Raw genomic sequence first — 15,026 nt, forward strand, 5'->3', positions numbered from 1 at the left:
CCTCATATGTTAGCAAGACAATGGAACGCATTGTCAGAAAAATGCTGATGATGTTACTACGATAAAACAACCTCCTCAGAAACACACAACATGGGTTCCGTCCAAGGAGGAGCTGGCTCAGACAGCTGCTGCAGCACTTTGACTGAGTGCTGAAACAACAGCTAAACCAGTCAGCTGCCGATGTGATATATCTCGACTTTGTCAAAGCCTTCGACAAGGTTGATCATGGTATGATACGTCACAAGCTGCGAAACCTTGGTATTACTGGGAAACTGGGAGAGTGGCTGCATGATTTTCTGAAGGGCGGGAGTTATACAGTTGCAGTCTATGGTGAACACTCTGAAGAGACGCCAATTCTCAGCGTAGTCCCGTAGGGCACTGTACTGGGACCACTACCATTTGAAATAGCCCTCTCAGGCATGCCATCTGCGGTACAGTCAGCCAATCTGATCAGTTATGCTGACGGCACAAACGTATTGTGGGCAGTTAGGAACCAGAGGACATCATAAAACTGCAGAAAGATCTGAATGAACTCTACAAATGGGCTAACAAAAATATGCAGTTCAATGCTATGAAATTTTAGGCACTCCACTATCGGTCCAACACCAGGCTTAAATCGGAATACACTGGACCAGAATGTAATACAATCCCCGATCCAGAGTCAGTGCGTGATCTGGGGGTTCACAGGAGCAATGATGCAACATTCCATGTGCATATTACCAAGATGGCAACACTGTGCAGGCGAGCGGCCGGCTCGATTCTGAAGACATTCAGAATCAGGAAAAGGGAGGCCCTGCTACCCCTATGGAAAGCTTTCGTTATCAGCCGCTTGGACTCCTGCTCCCAAAGATGGTCTCCAGAGAGTGTAAAACAAACGGTGGAACTCGAGGCAATCCAACGCCAATACATAAAGAAGAATGAATCGGTGCAAAAGGTGGGCTACTGGGAGGGGGCTAAAGGAGCTGAGTCTCTATTCCCCGGAGAGAAGACGCGAGAGATATGCGCTGATGTATATATTTGGTAGATCTTGGAGGGTTTAGCCCCAAATTTTGGAATTGACAGCTAAACCAATCCTCGAACTGGACGGCACTGCATCATACCAAAGATCCCGTTTTTCTCAATTTAGAATAAGGACACAATACTGCAATAGTCTGGGTTTCAATGGCCAGCAATTGTGTAACATCATGCCAGGCAACCTTAGAGATCTATATGATGTTGATGTGGAAGTTTTCAAGGAATGTCTGGACAGGTTTCTATCTGAGATACCAAACGGACCCACATTGCGGCAGGAGACGCAAAGAAGAGCAGCTCCGTCCAACTCGCTACTTCACCCAAAACAATACCCGAAACAACACCGAGTAACTACAGGTGGTGCACTAGCATATATATATATATATATATATATATATATATATATATATATATATATAAATATGGAAACGCATATATACAAACATATAAACAGAAATTCTGAATATGCGAACAGTTATTAGATATTCCAAAAGTTGGAACATCGCGTAAATCTGACGTGCAGGTCACTATACATAAATAAAATAGATTGAAAGCATTAAAAATGCATTCAGAAATCTGGTAAAACCTCCGTTAAGTATGGTTCTGCCACACTTGAATCGGAATGTAGGGTTCGACGCGAGTGTTCTTATATTATTTTATTTGTTTCAGTCATTCGACTGCGGCCACGCTGGAACACCGCCTTTAATCGAGCAAATCGACCCCAGGACTTATTCTTTGTGCGACTAGTACTTATTCTATCGTATTTTTTGCCGAACAGCTAAGTTACGGGGACCTAAACGCACCAGCGTCGTTTGTCAAGCGATGTTGGAGGACAAACACAAACACACACACACACACACACACACACACACACACCTTACGACGGGCTTCTTTCAGTTTCCGTCTACTGAACCAACTCACAAGGCTTTGGTCGGCCACGCAGTGGGACTGAACTCAGAACTATGTGGTTCGTAAGCAACCTACTTTATTTCAAAAATTTTGCCATAAAGGCATGATACAGAGTAGCTTGCGGGCTGGAGAAAGATATTGATGAAATAAATTGATATTTAAACGCCCGCCGATTTTTTGCTTCTCTAAGACATTATTTTTTATACAAAAAACAAATCGAGGTATTGAAATTCTTACTTCCATTTTACAATTATTGGACTTAATATTCCATATACAAATTGAAGCATTATTATTTTTTACACAAAAAACAAACCGAGGTACTGAACCTCTTACTTCCGTTTTTATAATTATTGGATTCATAGTCAATTTACAAATTAAAATATTATTATTTTTTGCACAAAAATCAGAACGAGGTATTGAACATCTTACCTCCGTGTTTTAGAATTTTGGGACTTAATAGTCCATTTACAAATTGAGACGCTGAGCCTCTTATACGCTTAAACATTATAACACTGAGGCATTTCAACCTCTTGTAATTTTTCTTCCCCAATATCGCTTGTGCCCGTATACTCCGCTATCACCCTCGCCTCGTTTAAAACCAAGGCGAGCTCCGAGTCGACGTCACCCGGCCACAAGCGATATTCATCTTTGAGTCCCTCAGCCTACGCATCACGGGCGACATTATGGCCTCCACAGCTATCTGCGGGGGCCACTCGGGTTCCCGCGTGAAGGTTAAAGGTATTCCCTTATTGTGTTTTTCCACCACCTTTTCTACCTCTCCACATCTATAGAAGAATATCAATAATGTGTCTTCCTCCGGGGTCGAGGTAGTCAAAAATACCGTTAGCGGTACAATTCCCGCCAACAGTGTCTCTTCCTCCGCCGGTTGCACAACCGACGAGGTTCCGGGACATTCCGATGCAATGTCAACGACTACCGGCAATATGCCTGTTTTTCTTCCTCTTCCTCATTTTTTCTTCTCAACTGGGGGAGGGTGCGTCTCCTCCGTGACCGGGAGATTCGCCTCCCCTCCCTCATCCCTAGGATCCTTCGGTGAGCACCCGTTATTGCTCACCTTTTTGCGGCCCTTCTTTGAGGAGACCTCCGCTTCCTTGGCCGCCTTCGTTTCTTCTACTGAAGTCGCTGCTTTGTCCCTGAGGAGAGGTTTTCTTTATATTGCCAGGCTCCAGGCACCGATGACACCTGGGGGATGGGGGAGGTGACCCTCAAGAATCACTGGGTACCTGCATCTGGCCATCCTCAAAAAATCTGGAAAAACCAGATTATCGGCTGATTGGGTTCACAGGGTCAAAACTGCTTTCGACGCCACCCAATCAGCCGCTGGCAAAATTTTGACATTTAAGAGCTTGGCTCTGCTGCCACACAGACCCCGACGGATAACGTCTTCTATCCATTCGGGCTCTATTCCGGGTGGCAGCTCACACACCCAAGCACTTGTCAATTTCCTCCCACCATATGGAGAGAGGAACAGAATTTTCTCCCCTTCCAAGGGTTGGCTCGCAAAATCTCGAGCCTTCCCAGGTGTGTGAAACAGTAACTACACCGTTGCATATTTGACACCCCTTGCAATAAACTTAATAGTTGGCAGATATTCTGCCAACTCCTTTTCAATATCCGCCTGAGAGAACACGGTGATGGTTTCGAGGGACTTAGAATATGTCCTCAACACCACCGTTCTCTCATTAATTTTTTCCCCACAGCTTGGGGGTCACAATTTGCCACTCCAATACAGTGTTTTATTTTTGTTGCCATGTTTACAAAAGAAAAAATAAAGAAAAATATTAAACACAAAATCCACAATGTTCCAAATAAAATGTCCAATAAAAACACAAAAATGAACAGAATGACAGATCAGAGAAAGGACAAAGGAAGACAGATCAATTCACGCAACACAATTCTGACACTCAGGTAATCAACAAGAATACAGATACTCCAGTTCACCGTCTCAGCACACAAAAATTCCTCCACAAATTCATAAATTTTCCAAATTTTGGTATCGAGACACGCTCACCAAAACGACAATTCTCACAGCTAAGTGCGTCACTCGCCGTGACCGCAGCAGACAAATGTCTAGGATACAGTGAGGATTTTTTATTCGACAAAAAAACAATATCAAAAAAATAATAATTCCCCACCGAATCTCTAAACAGACAGATGCCTACCTTGCAGTCGCGCCTCAAACGGTTCTTTAATTCAGGACGATTTCCAAGCACGTCTTGACAGTGTTCACTCTCGTAAGTGACTGGCAAAGTCACGCATGCGTAAGCGATGTAAGCTACTTACTACACAGCCACTCCTATGTATAAGTATACGTATATATTTATATATATATATGTGTGTGCGTTTGTGTGTTGTGTGCGAGCGCAAGTATTCATTTACAAACGCAAGCATATGTTTATGCATTTATGTACAGCATCACCAATATGTAGACAATCTTGTATATATATAGAGTTGTAAGTTTCTGTGTGACCACGTGATCTGTGATCAGTTTTGTTTTCCATGTGCAACTATGAACATGCAATTTTCTGCTGGGAATATGAGTAATACTATTAGAAAAGCAAGTCACTTACGTGTAGTTATTGTTATGTAAATGCATGATAACTGTAAAAATCTAGAATGAATTTGATAAACAATACATAACTGGTTTTTTTCGTGGAGATAATTTTACCGAGGGAAATACCGTTGCATAAGTAACACGCAATTATATATACTAGCATAGCAAAAAAAATTCCACCAGATATTACAGAGAATATTCAAAAACGTACATACTAAATATCTATAGAATTGTATCCTCAATGATAGATAGACAAATAAATACGACTTTTTGTATGTTTTCACAAGTATGCGTAATTAAGCATATATATTAAATATACACAGTATTTTATATGCTTGCATCCCGGGTTTTCTATGTAAAACCACATAGACACATAAATGCAAGCACACACACTCGCACACAAACGCATACACATACATACATGCATACATAAATATATATGAAATCCGCCTACGTTATCTGCATACACATGATGAATGCCTGTGTATAGGTATATTTTCAAATATGTTTTTACGTAATCGCAGGTGCGTTGCAGTATATTACCCAGCTTGTTGGAATAAACCCGATAAAAATTTGTTGTAAATAACAAGAATATGTTAAAGCAGAAGCAATGGAATAACAACATGCAATATTTGTGTTAAAACAGATGTGAAAATAATAGGTAAATAAATATAGGATTGAAAAGTAAAATACCACAATAAGAAAAATAACAGAAGTGTTTTTATTTGAGAATACGCGAAGGAAATTGCGAGATGCAAAACTAAAAATAAAATAAATGAGCTATATGCGTATATTCGAACATTGAATAAGATAGTTGATAGAAGCAGAGTAGAATCAGATTGTTTTCATTCTTTATATGAGTGGGTAGCAAATAGATAGAAGCTCCGAGCTGAAATTGTATATTTTTCAGTAGCGACATGACTTTACGCAATTCACATCCTGCACTTTGTGTATGCTTTTTTAAACAAATGAGAATCGTATCTTCGCAGTCGATGGTCTTTGTCTCCTTCCAGGCTGTACATTATATTCACAGTAAACTCTTTTACAGTTTAATAACACAAACCGTTTCCATAAGCTTCGGAGTAATGTTTCGCCTAAAATGCATGAAAAGGTGTTTTCTTAGTTTTTAAACATGCAGTCCAAAACTATCAATTGTATGGATTTAAAACAACAACAACAATAACAACAAAAGCAACAACAACATACAAACAAACAAAAGCAAAAAAAATATTTCGCAGGAGATTACAAGGTTGATCTTAAATGTAGCGAGAGAGAATAATGGATTAATTTAATGGAGGTACTTATTTCCTTGACTCGTAAAGGATGGGGGCAAACTGGCTCTCATCGAAATTTGAACTTAAAACGTAAAAGACCGTGAATAAAATAATGGAATGCATTGAGACCGATGTATATTCTACCTAAAACATCTTATCAAATTTTACATAATTTGTTGGCAAAGAGCTAAATTTCAGCTCTTTCCTATGTTAGAGAGTTTAATCCTTTAACAATCTCAAAAAGTCTATCTTTGTTGTGATAGATGATTGTCACATATATTTTGTAAAAATATATTGCTGATACAACATTAGTAGAGCTAATACTTCTCGCAATTGCTGTTTTAGTATTATGAAATGTGTTCAATTACTTTCGGAACATCGAAAGACACCCTATCAACAGGAAGGAATTATATACAAAAGAATATGAGGAATAATACAATGGGTGTTTGGTACCAAAAAGCAGAGAGAATCAAACTGCTAACTGGAAATAACAAAGAAATTGGTATGGATTGTGTTTAATAGAAAGGATTCTATTTTAAAGATGGATTAACCATTTTATCATTTATTTGAAAACAGATATGGCACTCTGCTTTCTTCACGTTACATGCAGAGAATCGACGCGAAGAAAGCTTATTTTATTTCGATGATTCCCTTGTGAAAACTTTTCAAGAAATTAAAATTTAAAAACCGTCCCTGTTTCATTATATAACCTTATTTTACAACAAAATCTAAGGATAGATAGTTCTAATTACGCTCGCATTAGATTTTTATTATTCTTTCTTGAGACACTTAATTCTATTTAATTAAATCGTCATGGTTATTTAAGACATGAAACCACATGCCTAATGTGAATCGGTAATCTCAGAAAGAGACGGAACCTGCAATTATACATAATATTTACTGTATAAACATGTCTAATCCTAATGATCCCAATACAAATATTGCGACTTCATTAAAAAAGTTCAACCATATAAGCTTTAGAATATGGAAAACTGTTATTCAATGTTTGAATAAATGGCCGATATCAAATATTGCGCCTGAAATGCGTTTACAGTAAAAGCGTTTATTTCTTCCCCAAAATACATTTCTAAGATAGCAGCAAAAAATAAAAATATCCCAGAACCGCTATATCTTATGCAAACTTGGTCCAACTAAAATAAATTAGAATAATAATAAAAAAATTGTAGCTTGAGAAAATACACTTTTCATTGGCAAATTTTTAATCTACCACATACCAAACGATGCAATTCCCATTTTTTGTATTCTTTTATATATATACTAAGTGTATATTCAGTATAGAACGAAGATCTAAGGTCCTTGAAGGGTATAAAGGTAAGGTATTTCCAGAGAATTTGGGGCTAACAACACTGTTAGATATATATCTATATGTATATATGTATATATCTGTCTATCTATCTATCTATCTATCTATCTATCTATCTATCTATCTATCTATCTATCTATCTATCTATCTATCTATATCTATCTCTCTGTCTATCTATCTATCTATCTATCTATCTATCTATCTATCTATCTATCTATCTATCTATCTATCTATCTATCTATCTATCTATCTATCTATCTATCTATCTATCTATCTATATGTCTGTGTGCGTGCGTGTGTGTGCGTGTGTGTGCGTGTGTGTGTGTGTGCGTGTGTGTGGGGTGTGTGTGCACAGAAATACGTGAAATGAAAGTGGTTATATAAAACAAGAACCGACCCTGAGTTTCGCCAGATAAAATCAACTACAATTTTCCTAGTAATATTCTATCCAAGATTGGCAATGTAATACTATTACATTGTCAATCTAAGACAAAATACACTTTCAACCATTCGTCAAAGAAAACATAGAAGAAATCTTAAAATATCTCATCCTCCATATTCTTTGTTTAAAAAGAAAATTACTAAACTTCAAAATTACTTTTATACATACCATTGGTTTTTTGTTCTTTCTACCGATTCGTAACAATTCTAAGAAATAATGATTTCTATATAGTCTTCCGTGTTAGACAATATTTTGAAATAATATATCTATTCAATATTTCATCCACTGATTATTAAGAAATAGGAAATACTCTATAATTCGTCGTATAATTTTTCTATATTCACTTAAAGTAAATGTGAAATACTCTTTTCTATTCTAGTCACAAAGCTCGAAATTTTTGGAGCGGGGATCAGTCTATTAAATCGACCCCAGTGTTTAACTGGTACTTAATTTATCGACCCCGAAAGGATGACGAGCAAAGTCGACCTCGGTGGAATTTGAACGCAGGACATAAAGACAGACGAAATGCCGCCAAGCATTTCGCCCGGCGTGCTAACGATTCTTATTTCTTTATTGCCCACAGGGGCTAAACATAGAGGGGACAAACAAGGACGGACAAAATGGATTAAATCGATTACATTGACCCCAGTGCATAACTGGTACTTAATTTATCGACCCCGAAAGGATGAAAGGCAAAGTCAACCTCAACGGAATTTGAACTCAGGACGTAAAGACAGACGAAATACCACTAAGCATTTCGCTCGGCGTGGTAACGTTTCTGCCTGCTCGTCGTCTTAGTAAATGAGAAATACTGAAGAACGACTTTGTGACTTGGGCACTCGACTTACATTTTAAATTCGTGAGTTCGATGTATGGCAGCTCGTTGTGTCCCTGAACAAGACACTTTATTTTTACGTTGCTCCAGTACCCTCGGCTGCCAAGAACGGGTAGTACCTGTAATTCAAAGGGGTCCAGCCTCATCACATTCGTTGAGTCACACTGAGGCTCCCTGAGACCTATGTTAATGGTAGGTGTGCCTATGGTGTGATCAGTCACTTCTAAATTATTATCACGAGCAGGCTGTTGGAATCCTTGTCGACGTAATCGATGGACGCCCGGCGCATTGACACCCAAATACAGAGAGCTATGCAGATAGTTCTATGTACCTGCATATGTACACTTTATTTGATGGCCGTTCACTCTTTTCTCTGTCGCTTCACATTCTGACAAGTTTTTTTTCTTGTCTCTTCGGATTTCTAAATGTCACACTACACCTACCCCGCCACCACAAGCAGTGTTGGTGAGGTTGCCACAGCTTGGTTCGCAGATCTCTGCTTAGTAGAGTGCAAATTTAAAACACACACACACACACAATATCAATTACACATTTACACATGTACAATCACACAAATATATGACGTAAATTGATATCCATTGCAATTTTCCAACTTAAATGTATTTCTGCTCAGAAATCTGAAACTACAACCAGCTTTGCCATGAGTCTTACAAACTGAAGCATTTTTACCATACTCTCTACTGGCTTTCAAAACTCGTTCTATCCATCTGTTTAACCACAAAGTCGACTTCAGTTTTGCTAGATTTAAACTTTAACCTTCACAGAAACATATTACACCATTTAGTTACATCCTTATGAATAAATACCTCACGTTGATTAATTTCATTAATTCATTGCGACAAAAACAAGATTTCTGCATAGTTATTCTAGCTCTCTTCACCTTTTCAGACATAGTGTTCTTGGACCAGATGTGTTGACTTATGGACTGAACATGTAAACTTCACATTTAATCAACCACTGCCCTATATGAACATTATACAATGGAAATAAACTCTTATAATTTCCTTTTTGTAAAAGGAAGTTTTAAGAATCTAAATGCTATCCCGCTTTAGATGAGTGATCTCAATGAAAGAATAAACGATAGTTTTAAAAATGTAGTGACAAAAAAAAAATATATACCTCATGACATACACATATCCCAATGGGGGTCACATGTATTTTGGACCTAATTGCTTTCTTCATGTTAGCTACGATTTACTAGAAGGTAAGCTGAAAGCAAGAAGGCAGTGATCAGATGAGTTTTTAGGTATAGGTAGACTTACTTACCGTAAAGATATACAGTCATCAGAATTTAGAAAAAGCTCGGTCGATATTTTGTAGCCGAACGAGTGATACGTTAGAACCAGGGATAAATGAAATTAAAATGTGACAGCATTACTGTTATTCAGAACTATGTCAGCGAACAGAAAAGGTTAAAAGAATTGCTCGCCAAAAGTGTTTGCATCTCGCAGAATTAGCGTGAGTATTGAATATTGATATCCATCACGATATATAGTACACAAATATTAAATGCCTGCAGTATTCGTTAAGGATAAAGTTACGATATATTGTAATTAAGAGACTATATCATATTTCCCCTCTACTTTTTTTACTGGGGACTTTATGTTTGTTCCTGTAAAAATCCTTTATAGTGCAAATATGTATACATGCATATGTGTTGTCTATCTATATATGTTATACTGTGTGGCAATTGTGTGATATATAGTAAGAGACAACTCAATATTGAGTATAGTTGTGATCTACTGCTGCAAGAAGGACAAACACACACACACACACATCAGTATGAATGTTACATATAACTCTGATCAAATTTGGCTTCTTCGTGAGGTATACCGATAAGAAAAATGCTATGTAACGGTGTCTGAAACCCTATGAATTAATGAATGTTAATGGTGGTTAATTTGTCAACTAAATTCAAAGAAACAAGTAGCAGGAAATGATTTTTAAAACAATAGCAAAAAGAAAAAAAAAGAAAGTCAAGTAATAACATTTAAATATAATTAGAACACATGCGAAACGAAAACCTCAAACTCAGAAGGATAAATACTTTACAAGTAACTAACGAAAGAGAAAACTGAAAAAAAAAAAAAATAACATAAAGAAAAAAAATCTAAACAAAACATGTACAGAAAAACAAACGAAACAGAATTATTTCCCACTGGTCTGGTATCTTGTTTAAGAAGTTTTCTCGAAACCATAGATTTCTTTATTTTTGAAACTAGTTACCAAATCCTTTCAACTACTTTAATTTCATGCGATGCCGTATCACTCACATACATACACTTAAAAGTATTTAAAAATAAAGCGAAAACAATACAAAAAACAAATACAAACATGCACACACACCACTTGAAAACATTTGTAAAACATATGTACATTCATAAAATAAAACACACGAACGTACATATTCATATACAGAAAGACAATTTGTTTTAAGCATACGAATCTAACATCCAGTACACCCACACACACAAAAAAAATCCACATAGAAACAGACACACGAGCGCACACATGGACATTTACTAACAAACGCACTTATTTCGACAGATATGATCACATACGAGAGAGTGGACAGCGTTAATACGGAGCCTGAATTAAGCAATATTGTCCTTTTATTAATATAATGCAATTACGTTTTGACTTAACCTATAAATTTGGCAGGAATATTCTTTTGTTACTGTATTAGCTGCGGTCGTAATCAAGTTGCGTTTGTTCGCTCTTTTCAATTAGTGTTTTCCACAAGTAGTTGTTGTCATTTCCTTTTTTTCTTTATTTCTTTTATCGTTCGTTCGTTCTCTGTGTTTTTTTTTCTCTTGCGGTCCAGCCAGTAAAATTGAATGAAAAATAAATATATACATGTATATGTGAATAAAATAAATATCAACATACCGAGTTTTGATCGACATCGCAGAGAAGTGAACGCTAATTTAGAGAGCGCAAATACATTTGCGCACATACATTTACATACATATACACATAGATACATAGATATGCATATACATACATACATACATACATACATACATACATACATACATACATACATATATACACACATCCATGCATTCATATACGTGACTATATATATATATATATATATATAATATATATATATATATATATATATATATATATATATATATATATACATATATATATGTATATATATATAAAGATATTATATATTTCTATATATATGTATATATGTATCATTGTTATTGCTATTGTTACTATAGTTTTGTTACTTGTACAAAAAAGTAAAGCATGATGGCAGAATAATGAATTTACGCTGTTAGGCAGCATCAGCACGCTGCTTTTCTTGTCTAAAACTTGAAATCGAAAATTACGGATTTTGTGAAGCATTCCCAAGCAAAAATGCTTGCTTATCTCTGTTTGTAGAAAATCCATATTGCACAATTGCCACACAATATAACATATACAGATAGATAACACATATGCATGTATACATATTTGCACTATAAAGGATTTTTCCAGGAACAAACATAAAGCCCTCAGTAAAAAAGTAGAGGGAAATATGATATAGTCCCTTAATTACAATACATCGTAACTTTATCCTTAACGAATACTGCAGGCATTTAATATTTGTCGTCCGATTGCTGTTACATTGTAATTATAAAACGATATGAATAATACCAGGACGAAACATTATTTCCGTTCAGAACAGGTTTCAACATTTTAATGAAAAGTTTTCTTCTTTTATTTTCCTTCCAGCCTCAGTTGTGTTCTGTAGTTTGTAAAAAGGTAAAATTAGAAGCACTTTCTGACCACATGTTTCTATAGGTTCGCTTAGTGGAATTTGGTGAACATTAGTGTTCCGGATATGTCGCCTGTGGACTCGTGAGCATTCCGATAATGCATTCCCTGTGTTGCCTTGGAATTTGGTAGACTGAAGCTGAAGGAAGACTTTTGCGTATATATATATATATATATATATATATATATATTTACATATACTGAGAAAGAGAGAGAGAGGAAGAAATTTGAGGTTTACAGAAAAACAAAAGACGAAATTAGGTGTATAAACAATAGGCAGGTGTATTCGTTTGACACTCGGGAAGGTGAAAATGTCCTTTACGTTTCGAGCCAATGCTCTTCAGCAGAAAGGAATATGAAGAAAAAACTTAGAAAAAACAAAAGTTCAAAAAAGTTCAAAAAGGTTCAAACGTCGCGGTGTATTGGAACGGTTATTCTTCAGCGGAAGAGTCCAGGGTAATCTATATGTATATCCAGTAGTACTCCAGGTGGAATGCTGGTGTGTAGATGCAGGCTCTAATTTCTATAGCATAACCGGAGAAATAACTTTAGAAAGAGATATTTAATTTTTCTCAAATTGAAGAAGTGAAAATTTAGAAAGTCTGGAATCAAATAATTTTGATCTCACTATTCTGGGAGGACCTGCAAAACTTTTGTTCGCTGTCCCTGCTCTTCTAACAATTTTGTGAAAAAAATTCACTTCTTAAATAACAAGCTGCTCAATAAAAACTATCAACTGACAAGATACGACAAACAGAATATTAGCAGCAACAAATAAGAGGTCAGATATCTCTAATAATTGAAACCTTATGTTTCGTAATTGAAAATGTTGACATTTTATTTTCTCTTAACAAATCTAAATATTTCAATTTTTTTCATAATTAAATTTCGTGTTTCTTTACGCTTTCAATTTAAATATGGATATATATATATATATATATACATATATATATATATATATGTATGTATGTATATGTATATATATATGTATGTTTATGTATATATATATATATATATATATATATATATATATATATATATATATATATATATATATATATAATATATATATATACATATCTATATATACATGTATACATGTATACATGTATACATACATATGTATATATGCGTATTTGTCTGCCTGTCTCTATCTCGCTTCGCACATACAAACCCAGAAACACACACACTCATATATGTGTAAACATACTTTCAAACATACAAACACATATATATATTAGTTATTCCATGAAGAAGAATTGAAATATCATAATAATGTTAAATGTTGCCACAATTATGTGACACCAGAATATCTGTTTCCTCTATCTATCTATCTATCTATCTATCTATCTATCTATCTATCTATCTATCTATCTATCTATCTATCTATCTATCTATCTATCTATCTATCTACCTATGTCTGTCTGTCTATCTATATGTTTATATAGTATTTACCTTAAAAACCAATATAAAACTTTTGACATAAAACCGTAAAACACAGTCCACTCTCATAGGTATGTTTTTCAATATCTCATTGCAGCTACTTCGAAGCACTTAAAATAGAATAGTCTAATTAGTGAGAGACACCTCAAGCGATAAACATTTCTGCACTTGTCTCTAATCTTTTTAGCCTATAACTTCACTTCTGTAAATATTTAGAAGTAGGTGGCTATTTTATGGTGCACAGTAGGCAAATCTGAGGAGCGATAAAGTCTTCTGTTATACAGAATTACAAATATTTCAGAGTTTAATTTGTTACAGCAGGCGTAATTTGTGGGTGTACTGAAGAGATATGATCGTCTCGTTACTTTTATCGTTGGGCAAATCCTACAAAATTTAATTCGCTCCTATAATGAGAGGACGGGGTAAGGGCATGATGCTATGTTAATACTAAAAACATTACAGGGTAAAGGTTTAATTCAGTGGGTGTAAAAATAATAATAAATGCGCCCTTTTAAAGCCTAGCCAGGCTCATGGGCCCGGTTTCCCGGTTTCTATGGCGTATGTGTTCCCCAACTGGGCAGGACCTCAGTCCACCGCAGCGTTACTCATTTCTGCCAGCTGAGTGACTTGAGCAACGTGAAATGAAGTGCTTTGCTCGAGAACACAACTCGTCGCCCTGTCCAGGAATCGATCATGATGCTGACAACCCCAGCCACTAAGCCACGCGCCTCCACAATTCAGTGGGTGTTTGGAGATTATTTACAGCTACAGTATTAATCAAGTGAGTATATCTGGCTACGAATGAATTAGCAAGTGTTTTCTTTTTCCATATGGGGATTGAGGATAAGACAGTATGACAGGAGGAGAAAGAGTTGTGCACATTTGTAAAACTATTTATATTGTAACACGTACATCAAATTATATTTTTGTTTTTAGATACTTAATAGTTTCTGGTCAAAAGGCAGCGTGCTGACAGAATCGTCAGCAGACCAAGCAATATGCTTAGCGGCATCTCGTCCGCCTGTATGTTCTGTGTTGAAATGCCGCCGAGGTCGACTATGCCTTTCATCCTCTCGGGCTCGATTAAATAAGTACCAGTTGAGCACTGAGGTTGATGTAAGCGACTTATCCTTTTCCTCGAAAAGGCTGTCCTTGTGCCGAAATTCGGAATCAATATTTGGTGTGAAAAGTATTTTCCTAAAATATATAATTGCTATTTTTTTTTAAATATAAAAGATAATATAATATATTTGGAATTGCATTTAAGACTTTCAGTGTTTTTAAAACGCATTATAACAATGCTTTGAACTTCGTGATCAGAAATTGGCTTAGATTCCAATTTCCAATTTGATATCAATAAACTATATTTTCATAATAATTCATATTTAATGCTCAATAATACAACAAATTAAATAAAT

This window comes from Octopus sinensis, linkage group LG2 (assembly GCF_006345805.1).
Source record: "Octopus sinensis linkage group LG2, ASM634580v1, whole genome shotgun sequence".
In the NCBI taxonomy this organism is placed as follows: Eukaryota; Metazoa; Mollusca; class Cephalopoda; order Octopoda; family Octopodidae; genus Octopus; species Octopus sinensis.